The sequence below is a fragment of the Taudactylus pleione genome, unplaced genomic scaffold (assembly GCF_031769625.1).
Source record: "Taudactylus pleione unplaced genomic scaffold, aTauple2 ptg000046l, whole genome shotgun sequence".
Classification (NCBI taxonomy): Eukaryota; Metazoa; Chordata; class Amphibia; order Anura; family Myobatrachidae; genus Taudactylus; species Taudactylus pleione.
Window position 1 is genome coordinate 10,782,217 of NW_028284448.1, and position 11,665 is coordinate 10,793,881.

Consider the following 11,665-nt stretch of genomic DNA (forward strand, 5'->3'; position numbering starts at 1 on the left):
CCAGAAAGTGTATACAACCATCAGTACATCGTTTAACATCGGATGCTATCGCAGCGCTTGAGGTTGCACTCCGAGCACTTCAGTGTAAAAACAAGCCAGGTGATGTGTACTACGATGCTGTCTTTTAATTATGCACACCTCTAAAACGCGGTTTTTATTTATAAAATATTTGTATAAATTTGTGCCAAAGTTGTGTTTATAGAGGCAGTTAATTAAACTAAAGTTTTTGTAACCATGCAAGATTCCACTTGGCATTTTGTGGAACATAAAAAAATAAATCAAAAATGTTAAATCCTGTTGTAAATGGCAAAGAAAGCTGAAAATAAATATACATAAATCAGAGATAATTCCCCATGGAAAGCAAAACAAACAAAAATAAAATATTGCCATCCAGTATTTATTTTGTAAAGGCAAACTTGAAAACATCTAAAGCTGGGTACACAACCAACGATATCGCTGAACGATTTCCCTTGAACTCTTCTGTAGTGCAGAACAAACGATATTGGGTGTACACACAGAGATATCTATGATCGATATCTTTCAGTGAAGTCATCCTGCCACATCTCTTAACATGCAAATCGTGATGAAATCGTCCAAGTTGGCCTGCATGTACGGTCGACCATAGATATCGTTATCGTCCATGCGGGGACGCGCATCGTTGGTCGTTCGCGGCATAAAAATGAACAATATGAACGAGTTATCATTCATAAAAATCGTACCGTGTGTACGCACCTTCAAGCCGCATACACGATGTGCTGTATGAACGATATTGGGGAAAGATTTCCCTTGAACTTTATGTAGTGCAGGACAAACGATATCGGGTGTACACACTGAAAGATATCTTTGGAAGATATCTTTCAGTGAAGTCATCCTGCCACATCTCTGAACATGCAAATCTTGACAAAATCGTCCAAAATTGGCCTGCATGTACAGACGACCAAAGATATTGTTATCGTCCAGCATCTTTGGTCGTTCATTGCATACACATGGAACGATATATGGTTGAACGATATCGTTATCGTGTATATATGCCCCTTATGTCCAGTACATTATAAAATGCAGTGACAGATTCACAGCTTTTACATTTTTAACAATATCAATTAAATTTCGCTGTAAACTTACTTTGATATTTGGAAACATTAGAATTCACTATCTGCTAGCAACACACAAAAGTACAATATACCTAAACCAGTACAGGCCACACAACTGTACAAAAACATTGGGTACATATATGTTAGGACACTTCCAACTCAGTAGTTATTACAGATCATAACTATTTTCACTTTGAATGATTATTTACTTCAGATACAGGTTCTTAGCATATTACTGAGATCATCAACAATTACAATGCAATATGCAGAGCATTAATCATTTATAGCAACTCTACTTAACCTATTGCTGTAATATATAGCATCTTCCAGAAAGCTAGCAAATCCACAGAAAAAGCACTGTATGGAATATTTTTTAAATAAATGATGGTTCTGCTGAGACAACTCCTTTTATTTAAATAAGAGCCAATCAGATAACCTTAGTAAATAAAATGTGTACCTTCAGCAGAGAAACACGTTAAAAGCAGGTACCGAATTGTTGGAGCATTTCCATAGTAAAATGTATGCTGCACATAATTTAGTGACGCTTAAGGGTCAGTTGCACTGTTCTTGTGGAAAAACAACAGCATTCATATTACTGATTCCTCTCCCAAGATTCCTCCTCCCAATACAGATTAATTTACTAATTTTAATGAATGATTCAGTACTCGTCTCACAGTAATTTTAAATGTGTGTGCTCAGTAAAGGAATTTTAAAGGGGTAAAGGGCATATTAAAATAGATCCTGTATGTTGGCCTATAGTAAACATCCAGCAGCTTTATGCTAGGGCTATGTTGCATCTAGTGTCACAATTTAGAAACAATAAGCAACGAAATTATGTGGGGCCTGTACTGTAATTCTCTGTTATTTAATTATATATAGCTAGTATTATTAAGTATTACATAATTAGGATCAAGACTCTTCGGACCATTTTAAATCTGCAGATCATAGCAGGTCTTTCCTGCAAATGCAGGTATTGTAACCGAGGTCTTCCATCTTCATTGGCATCCTTCATAAAATCCTTTGGAATCCACTGACAAGACACTAAGAGACAGGATACCAGTGAGAGCTACCCCCTCCTCTTCCAGGAAGAATGGGCAGGTGGGGGGTGGGTGAGAGAAAGGATCGGATTGCTTTAATCAGATACCAGTGTAAATCTATGACACAGCGATATTTATATGCAGGGCACACACCTTGCATGAACGCAGCCAAATGCTGGGTTTGTGTTTGTTGGTGATGTTATACAGTTGTGTGTGCATTGATTATGGTTTATCACTATAAAATGAACTCTGCAAACAACCAGATTAGTTATTATTAATATTAATCATTTTTCATAGCTTCTGATCATTTTATTAAAATGTTTTTAACATTTAAATGATTAACATAGTTAAACAATCTCAACTCATAGCCAAGTCAGATATATTTGTGTACAGAAATTATAATAATGCGCAAGTCCAATGCAAGTCCATCTTGAAAAGTGCAGTATGGTTTTGAGATTCCCCTAACCCTAGAATGTGACGGTTACCATGCAGTTAGCCCACAAGTGGCACTGATAGAAAAGTGCATTCCAGCATTGACAGCAATATAAAACATGCTTTACAACATCCATATAGCACCTAAGGGCCAAACATATATACAATATACACAAACATGCATCCACCATTTTAATCATGGTGTTAACACTGACATATAATCATGACATTTAATGGAGCCATAATGTATCGGCTTTATCTTCACAAAAGAATATACAATATTTACTCATTTTGTCATTAGATAAAGCAAAGCAGTGACTTTTGCGAAGGTCCATCATGGGGAAATTAAAGCAAGCACTATTATGTGGGGAGCATGTAATAAAGATTACCTGTTTAGCTTTATGCATTAATTCCATGGTAAATACTTACAAATTATTGAAAATATCATAAGCATACATTATCTAACATCTTCTAAAAACTCACCACAGCCAAAATCATAACAAGAACACATTGATCTAACTAATAGCAATACTGCTTCATTTCTATATCTATCATAGACAATTTAACACCACCTCAACTAGCAGCATGTACTGGAGCAAGACATAAATTCATAAGAGCTGCCATTAATGGATTACACTCAATTGGTAACATGATATAGGAATGCATGACTCCTAGATGAATCATATATAGATGATGATATGTAGGGTAATGCTTATGGAATGAGATGTAACTACCAGATAGAGAAATAAAAGAACCATAAATGTATTAACACAAATATGGAACAAGGCCTACTAATATTTGTATTTTTCTATTTTAAGATTTTAATTTCAGTTTGCAGATTCTTAAAAGAAAGGGGTTTTCTGGTGATGAAATATGCATATATAGGATAACAAGGGTAATAACTTGCATACATATAGACTGCAACATCTTGTGACTACACATTCAGTGTCCGAGCATTGGTGTGTACAGTGCCATATATATGTAATATGAAGGAGTATACACTATACCTACAGACAGCAGGATGAATGAAGCGGTCTCTGCGGGCAGCTGTGTGGGTGCTCAGTGCCCGTCGCTCATCCTCATGCCAGTCTCGAGGGCTCCTCCAGAAGGGTCACGTGTGAGCGTTTAGCAGCTGCCCCCCATATCTGTCGACCCCGATGTCACGGCTAGCAGCCAACAGCACAAGGACAACAAACAACGGAGGTGGACAGCAGCGGAGGTGCTCGTCTGCCCGGCTGCAGCAGGGACAGCGGCTTGTTATGGGAGAGAGAGGGCGGGGATACGTAGGCAGCGGGAGAGAGGGAGGGAGTCAGGACACGGGAATGGCAGCAGCCCGGCTCCTGCACCGCTCACATGCCCCGGTGCGGGGTGAGCACGGGCACCAGCACTGCCGGGGAGAGGGCGGGCGCGCTGCACTGTCGCTGTGGGAATGGAGGCAGAACGAGGCGGAGGGTTCTGTGCGGTGAGATGTCACCTCCTCCTGCCACAGGGTGGTGCAGTCCATCAATCCGCAGTTAACTTCGGTTACATCCACTCTCTTGCTGTGTGTGTAGGTTGGGATAACCGTGCTGGAGCGTCACCGCCGGCCCGCACCTATCACCCTACAGAAGCCGACAGAGGTGGCGATGTGTGCGGCGTGCAAACTAGCAGTACGGGCGGGGGAGTATGCTGCGTCACTGCTATATGGATGGGAGCAGCAGATGATCTCGGGATCATTTCTCTTCCCTAGCAGCACATGATTGTTAATAATTGCCTAAATATCTAACGCTACTGGTAGGTAGGTGCCCGCACTTCTCCGCCTTTCATTTGGTTGTCAGACAGCGCCGTTTATAAGGAATAATTAGTTACATTTCTATATAAAAATATAATCTCATGAACTACAGGACGTCACTGATTGAGCAGACACAGCCAGCAATACATACAATAATAAATGCCCTCTACTATCTGTTTGTCATGTTTGCTGTTGTCATAAATATACTTCCAAACAGGTGACAGTGTGGTATCACTATGTGCTCAGCATAGATATATAGCTCAGCACTGTGACTGATGCAGACACTAAGGACCTCATTCAGAGTCGGTCGAAGCGGCCGCACGGTCGTATGCGAAAAGGGGCTGTATATGCAAATGATTCCCTCGCAAGTTGCGTCCCTAAGTTCGGATCGGTAGCTGGCCGACCAAGGGGAGGAAGCGGTCGGAAGACAAAAAAATACGCCCCCTTCTCGTACGCATTGCACGTCATCTCCGGGCATATAAGGATTAATCGAGACCATTGGCAACAATCGAAACTGGTCGTAGAGCTTAAGGTTGACCATACCCTCTCTTAAGCTCTACGATCATGTCAGTGTAAATACCTCCCATGTCACATGTACCATGACGCTACTTTGTTAATTATGCACTCCCATAAACCGTATGCACTCCCACAAAACGCCGTCAATCTGTCACTCAAACTACCGACCTGGCTGTGTTCAAGGAGAGAGAAATTTCTGATCGTAGCGGCTAGTTTGCGCACGCGCATTGCGAACTTTACGCATGCGCAGTATAGCGAACATCGGTGGCGTGCGGCCGCTTAGACCGACTCTGAATGAGGTCCTAAAGCTGGGTACACACCTGTACAAGGATGTGGTGAGTGATGTAACGATACATCGCGTGCCCGGTGCACTTCACTATCTGACGTACGACGGTGCAATTTATCGTTACATGCGGCAAGTAACTGCACCGCATTGTTCATTGCATCGTCCCATCTGATGTGCAGCACAGCACTGGAATTATCGTATGATAAATCGTATAGTGTGTACCCAGCTTACGCTTAGGGCACCATCTAACAATGAGATATAACCCCTTTAGCAGTCGCTAAAGGGGTTATGTCCTCCTTTCAGGATGCCGTCTGGAGGGGGGAGGGGGCGTCGCTGAACCTCCCGGTCATCTCTGTCTCCTCCGCGTTGTAGGCGCTGGCGGCTGGCTCTCCCCACAGTTTGTAGTTGTGGTCATGTGACCGCTGACGTCATCTCTGTTCTGCTTGTGCTTCCTGTGACTTAAGCTGGGTACACACTATGCAATATGTAATTTGTACAGCTAACGAATGACATATCTCTAAGTGCATCTATCCTTGTGTACCGACGATATGTCCGTGAACGGCATAGTTTACAGACGTATCGGGTCTGCCTTGCAGCACATCCAATGCGATATATCTTGCAGATCTATCAGTACATCTGCCTGTGTGTACAGGGTGACTGACCCGTAGACTGACCACAAGAACCAACACTGACATCACAACTGGGTGGGAAATTTAAATGTCCGCCCAGTTGTGATGTCTTGCCAAACATCGAGTGGCAGATTGGTAAGTGTGTATCGCTTACCAAATTGGTTGACGGGACAGCCGATCTGCCGCTTGGTCGGCCAAGTGTGTATACAGCCATATCAGCATCTAGATCCAGACCGTTGGATGATTGTTTTTGCCTGCTCTTTGGTACTGCTTCCATGACTTCATTGTTCTGACTTCGGTTTTCTCCTGATTTGTTTCTGCCAATTCCCTGGTACTGTGTTGCCCGGATGGATCTGACCCATTTCTGATGACCACTCCACCGTGTGCCTCACGGCAACTTACTGCCTGCTTTTGTTCTCTCCAGAATTGATCAGCCCGTACATTATGAACCCAATCAAAGGACCGCGACCTGCATATCTGGTGCAACGAAGCCCAAGCCCTCTTACGGGGGTCCCTGGTGAAGGCTTCCAATACGCTAGCCTCTGCACCTCTGCTTTCGGTCAACGCCAGACCTACCAAGTACTGATATAATCCATACAATCCCAGCAATAGTTGTGACAGTATATTCTGGCCTGTTCCCTCTCCGAAGGAACTTTTAGAACACTTACTTAACAGAGTGGAGAGACAATAGAATGACCAGGCCCAGAACATGCAGTACTTGCAGAGCCTTGTGCAGTGGGATAATACTATTCAGCTTCTCCAGGTATAGTCAGCTCCACCTCCTGTGGCCCTTGTTAAAGCCGGAGGAGCCTCATCTCAGCTACGAATATCTAACCCTCCAAAGAATGATGTGGACCCCAAAAGTTGTCAGGGTTTTTTTAATCAGTATTTCATAAGGGAGAGGGCTCAAGAAAGATAGTAATCCCATAGTTTCAAAGACCAGCCCCCTCAATTTTCGTTTACCCTTGAATCTTCTGAAACTATTCAAGGTGGGTTATCACAGCTCTCTCCTGAGGGGTGTGAGAGGAGGTTTCATTCGAGAAACTAGAAGGCCTACTTGATCAGGGGGTGGTCAGTTTGGGCACAGTTCAATACACCCCAAAAGAAGATATCTTGTCACAATTTTCAAGTAAAATTTCTGTACAGTTGACCTGTCCTCTGAGTCTCTTATAGTTTCTTGGATTCTGGAACAAATGTGAACTTTATTAGAGTAGAAATAGTCAGGAAGTATGGAATTCCTACCCTGCTGCTAAATTCTCCGCTCAATATAATTGGGAGTATATAGACATACTGTATAATTCCTACAGCTACAGTTCATCACTGGACCCAATGCCTGACCTGCAAGTTGGTGCTCTCCATAGAGAGCTTATATGTCTTTGTGACTGCTGTGAGCCCAATAATTTTGGGTCTACCCTAGTTACCGTTACACGCTCCCAGCCTTGATTAGAGTAAACCCCAAATTTTATCTTGGAGACCATATTGCCACAAGAAGTGTTTGCAGTTAGTAGTTTCTCCATGTTGTATTATTTGAAACATCTCTAGCAGTCAGGCCGACTCCCCTACCAATTCTTTATTGATGTATTCAGTAAATATAGCTAGCGCTTTATAAGCAGCTGTTAATAATTTATGCCATGTGAATTTAGTCAATATTATTTCATCACAATTCCATGTGGATTGTAAAAAATATACCCCTACTGTACTGTATAGCCTTGTACCACCTATATATTTGCAGAATCTGCATATGTATGCAGAATATCCATGCATCTGCATATAGAATCCCATCCCGCCACCTGTTTTTATGTATGCAGCCGTCATCATTAGTATCAAGACGGATGTAAACGATCTGGCAAAAACAGGCACCCCATCTGCACCCATACGATTGTATGGTCGCACCTAGAAATACACATTTCACCGAAAGAGTGCTCCGTCAATGGATGGAACAATCTGTAAGCACTTGCAAACTCTGGGCCTGATTTCAGTGATGTGGTTTGTGTACATCTCAGATTGTTGGGGGTCTGTGCATACTGCACATGTGTAGAAAGGGTCCTGCGTCCTCACACACTGTGCCCCCAAGCCGCAGCATGATTGACATTCTGCGTCCGCTTGGGGGCGGAACAGTGGAGTGGTTGGCATGTGCCCCCATTTTCTAGGAGTTACGGGCCAGGGACTGCATCTTCTGACGCAGACTTCCTGACCTCAGCTCAGCTACGTTGGCTTGTAGCCGGCCAATTGTTGCAAACTGCGCATGCGTAAAAGACGCAGTGCGCGTGCGCAAACCAGTCACAGCGATCGGGAGACGATCGCTCTCAGCGTACAGCCAGCCCGCTAGTTTTAGTGACAGGACGGGCCGTTTATGGGTGGTGACAGGGGAAGGACAAAGGAAACGGGAGTGTGGATGTGTGAACGCAGGCGTGTCAGTGCGTTTTTACCCCATTATAAGGGCGTGCATAATTAAGACGCAGTGTCAGCATACATGTCATACAAGTGAAATAAAGACAGCAGCACTTGCAGTAGGCTAGGATCTACCTCAAGCACTGAGTGCTGGTTCGATGTCACCTGATGGTACCAATGTTCTCATACACTTCCTGGATATGACGTCTGAAAGTGGGCATCTTTTGTCCAGGCTAGTGGGCGTCTAACTTCACCCGGCGATCGCACGTTAAGACATAAGGGGCGTCCTGATGTCTTAGTGAGCGATCGCGGCATTTGCATACTGGCTGTCCTTACGGTTGCGAGGGGGTCTGAATGAGCTCCTATAATCAGTCACCTATGTACCAAACATTTGGCCCCAGTAGTTTACACCATCTTTTTATGTGCTAGACCACAGGTCTCAAACTCTGGGCCTGATTCAGACCCGGTCGCAAGCGCTGAGCGCTCACAACCGGGTCGATGGTGGCGCACAGCGCATGCGCACGACGGAGCCGGCTCCTTCGTGGGCATGCACGGGACCCGGCTAGCAACGGGCAATCCGTCGCTCCAGGACTCACACCAAAGGGGGCGAGCTGTCGTTGTTGAGTGACAGCTCGCCCCCTTTGGTGGGCGGGCCGGGGGGGTGGCTGCCCAAACGGAGGCGGCCCCACTGACATCATGAGTGTCAGTGGAGAGCTTCCGGCTCCGTTAGAGCCGAAAGCTCTCTGGGGCTTGCGATGAACGAGACCCTACCACAAGGGTCTTGTCGCAAGCCCGATGGTCACCCACAGCTATGCGAGTGGCCAAGAGGCCACTCCAAAAAAAAAGCCCGGCCCTGATTCAGAGCGAGCGGCTCTGAATTAGGCCCTCTGTCCTCAGGACCCCAAACAGTGCATGTTTTCCAGGTCTCCTCACAGAATCACAAGTTAAATAGTTAGCTTTAAAAATGTGTCAGTAATGACTACACCTGTGCTCCTGCTGGGTGACCTGGAAAATGTGAGAAGTTTGGGGTCCTGAGGACCAGGTTTAAATACCACTCCGGGGTTCTTACTAGCAGGACCCCGGAGGATCCCTGACTGTGTGCCGGGCTTATGGGGGAACGCGGTAAGTAGTCTTTTCCCCAGGGCTGGGGGCTCCCTGGGGAAGTGGCCTGTAGTGGAGCCAGGCACTGAGTCCTGCGCTGCCACTAGACCACCAGGGACAGCGGACCGGAGCATAGCAGCGGTACCGCTCTGGCGTCCCTGGGGTTAATTCCAGGCCAGGGGAGGACGCCTTCCCTGTTACAGCTGGCGTCTCCCCCGCTGCTTAGCGCGCTTACACAGCGCGCTCTGTGCGGCTCCTCCTCTCTTCTGTGCTCAGGCGGCCATGTTTGGAGTCTCAGCCAGCGGTGGAACCGGGTCCCCTCCTGCATACCTCTCCCTCACAGGTGGTAAAGGTGCAGGTAAAGCGCTTGTCCTACCAGGTACAGAGCCTGCTAGTGCTGTATGCCTATATTTCTGTTTCATTGTCAGCCATTTTAACTGTCCCTGTTTTTATCACTGAAAAAAAAAAAGACCTTTACAGTACAGGTGCTGTTTGGGGGAGGGTTATATTGTGCACAGATTGTGGTCTGTGCCTTAGTGTCACATACACTGTATATGTCGAATCCGTGCATCTTGATTTCCTGCATATGATGTAAGGCAGAAATTGGGGAGGAAGAGGCTGAATGGGGAGGCTTATGTGCAACATATACCCTCCCTGGCCCTTCTCAGGTTCCCTCAGGAGCCCCCTTGGGCATGTTTGGCACAGGCTATTACAGTCCTGGCAGGACATCTATCGGCCCCACATGTGTACCCTCCCATAGGATTTGCACAGCAGCCGAAGGTACCGGCCCAGGGCAGATGGTGGTGATGGCACAGGGCCACCCGCAACCTGCGTCTCTGGCGTCCCCTGAGCTTAGCTGGGTGAACCCTTTGCCTAACAGGGTTAATATGCTTGCAGAGAGTTCGCAGGAATTCCCACTTAGGCCCGCACAGCGGCCGTTATTGTCATCCTAGTCTACTCATTATGACGATGATGACATGACGTCAGATGATGGGGAAATTCTAGATCTATCTGATACTGATCTTCCTACCAAGGAGACGGAGGCTAAGTATTCTATATATATCCCGGGCGGTCCACGAGATCATGGTGATTGAAGACAAGGCTTCTGATGAAAATAAGCTCACCTATGCTTATTTTAAAAATGTTAGAAGCACTAATGCAGTGTTTCCTTTATCTGGTCAGTTGGTAGATCATCTAGAGGAGGCGTGGAAAGCACCTGGGAAAAGGGTTTCAGACCCAAAAGCGTTTGGCTTATGCCTACCCTTTTGCGGACAATTATTTTTCTAAGTGAGAATCTCCTCCTCAGGTGGATTCTCATGTGACACGCCTAGTGAAGAGTGCGACCCTGCCTATGCCGTCCATGTCCTCTCTGAAAGATCCAATGGACCGCAAGGTGGAGGTATGTCTGAAATCCCTTTACTCTCTCGCTGGAGGGGTCGCCAGACCTGCTATGGCTGTGTGCTGAGTGGCCAGAGCCATGGAAAAATGGGCCAATGCCTTGGAAGAATCACTGTCTTCCAGGGCTACCAGTGAGCAAATTGTACTGATAGGCAATCTCCGAGATTCAGTTGCTTACATCAATGAGGCAGGGTTGGATGTAAGCCTACTTACTTCCAGGATTTCTACGGCAGCGGTGTCCACTCGCTGTTCCTGGTGGCTACATTCTTGGAGAGCAGATGCGGATTCGAAGAAGGGCCTGGAATGTCTTCCGTATAATGGTCAGGCCCTGTTTGGCCCGGCTTTAGATAAAATTGTGGATACGCTAGTGGCAGCAAAGTCTGCGTGCTTGCCTTCAGCTCCATCCACCTCTGGGTCAGGAAAGTCGTTCTTTCGATCCTATCGGCCTCAGGGTAAGTCAAAGGCGCAGTCCTTTCCGAGGTCTTCTGGAAACAAGAAGACCACTAAGCCTAGGAAACAAGCTTGGAGCACCAGCTGCCAAGCCCGATGACAAGGCTGCAGCCTGACGGGACGGGCCTCCTCTTGGGGGACCCCAAGGTGGGAGGCTGACTTCTTCAATTTGCCCAGTGTTGGTGTCAGACCACCGCGGACACTTGGGTGAGAGAAGTGGTTTCTCACGGGTATGCCCTCTCCTTTCACAGAAGGCCTCAACATCAGTTCTTTGCCACGGACCTTCATTCAAATCCAGTGAAAACTCTGGAAATTCACAAGGTAGTACGCTCTATGCTCCAGGAAGGGGTTATAGTACTGCTCCCGTTACCCCAAAGAGGGACGGGTTATTACTCAAACCTCTTTCTTATGCAAAAGCCAAACGGCTCATACTGGCCTATCCTCAACCTGAAGTCCCTAAACACATATTTGAGGGTACCTCGATTCAGAATGGAAACCCTGCGTTCCTTTGTTTTGGCTATGGAACCTGGGGATTTTATGGTGTCTCTGGATATCCAGGATGC

At 46.0% G+C, this 11,665-nt stretch overlaps 1 protein-coding gene across 2 annotated transcripts in view; it reads right to left on the reverse strand.

The window, feature by feature from the left end:
• WASF1 (WASP family member 1) overlaps positions 1 to 4,270 on the reverse strand; it is a 166,177-nt gene extending 161,907 nt beyond the window's left edge. The window contains exon 1 of one of the 2 annotated variants that reach the window (XM_088460411.1): positions 3,572 to 4,270. The gene's annotated coding sequence lies outside the window, so the exon portion shown is untranslated. Of the gene's footprint in view, positions 1 to 3,567 lie in introns of both variants that reach the window. The other variant, XM_088460412.1, reaches the window with a different exon arrangement.
• Positions 4,271 to 11,665: the final 7,395 nt, after the last annotated feature.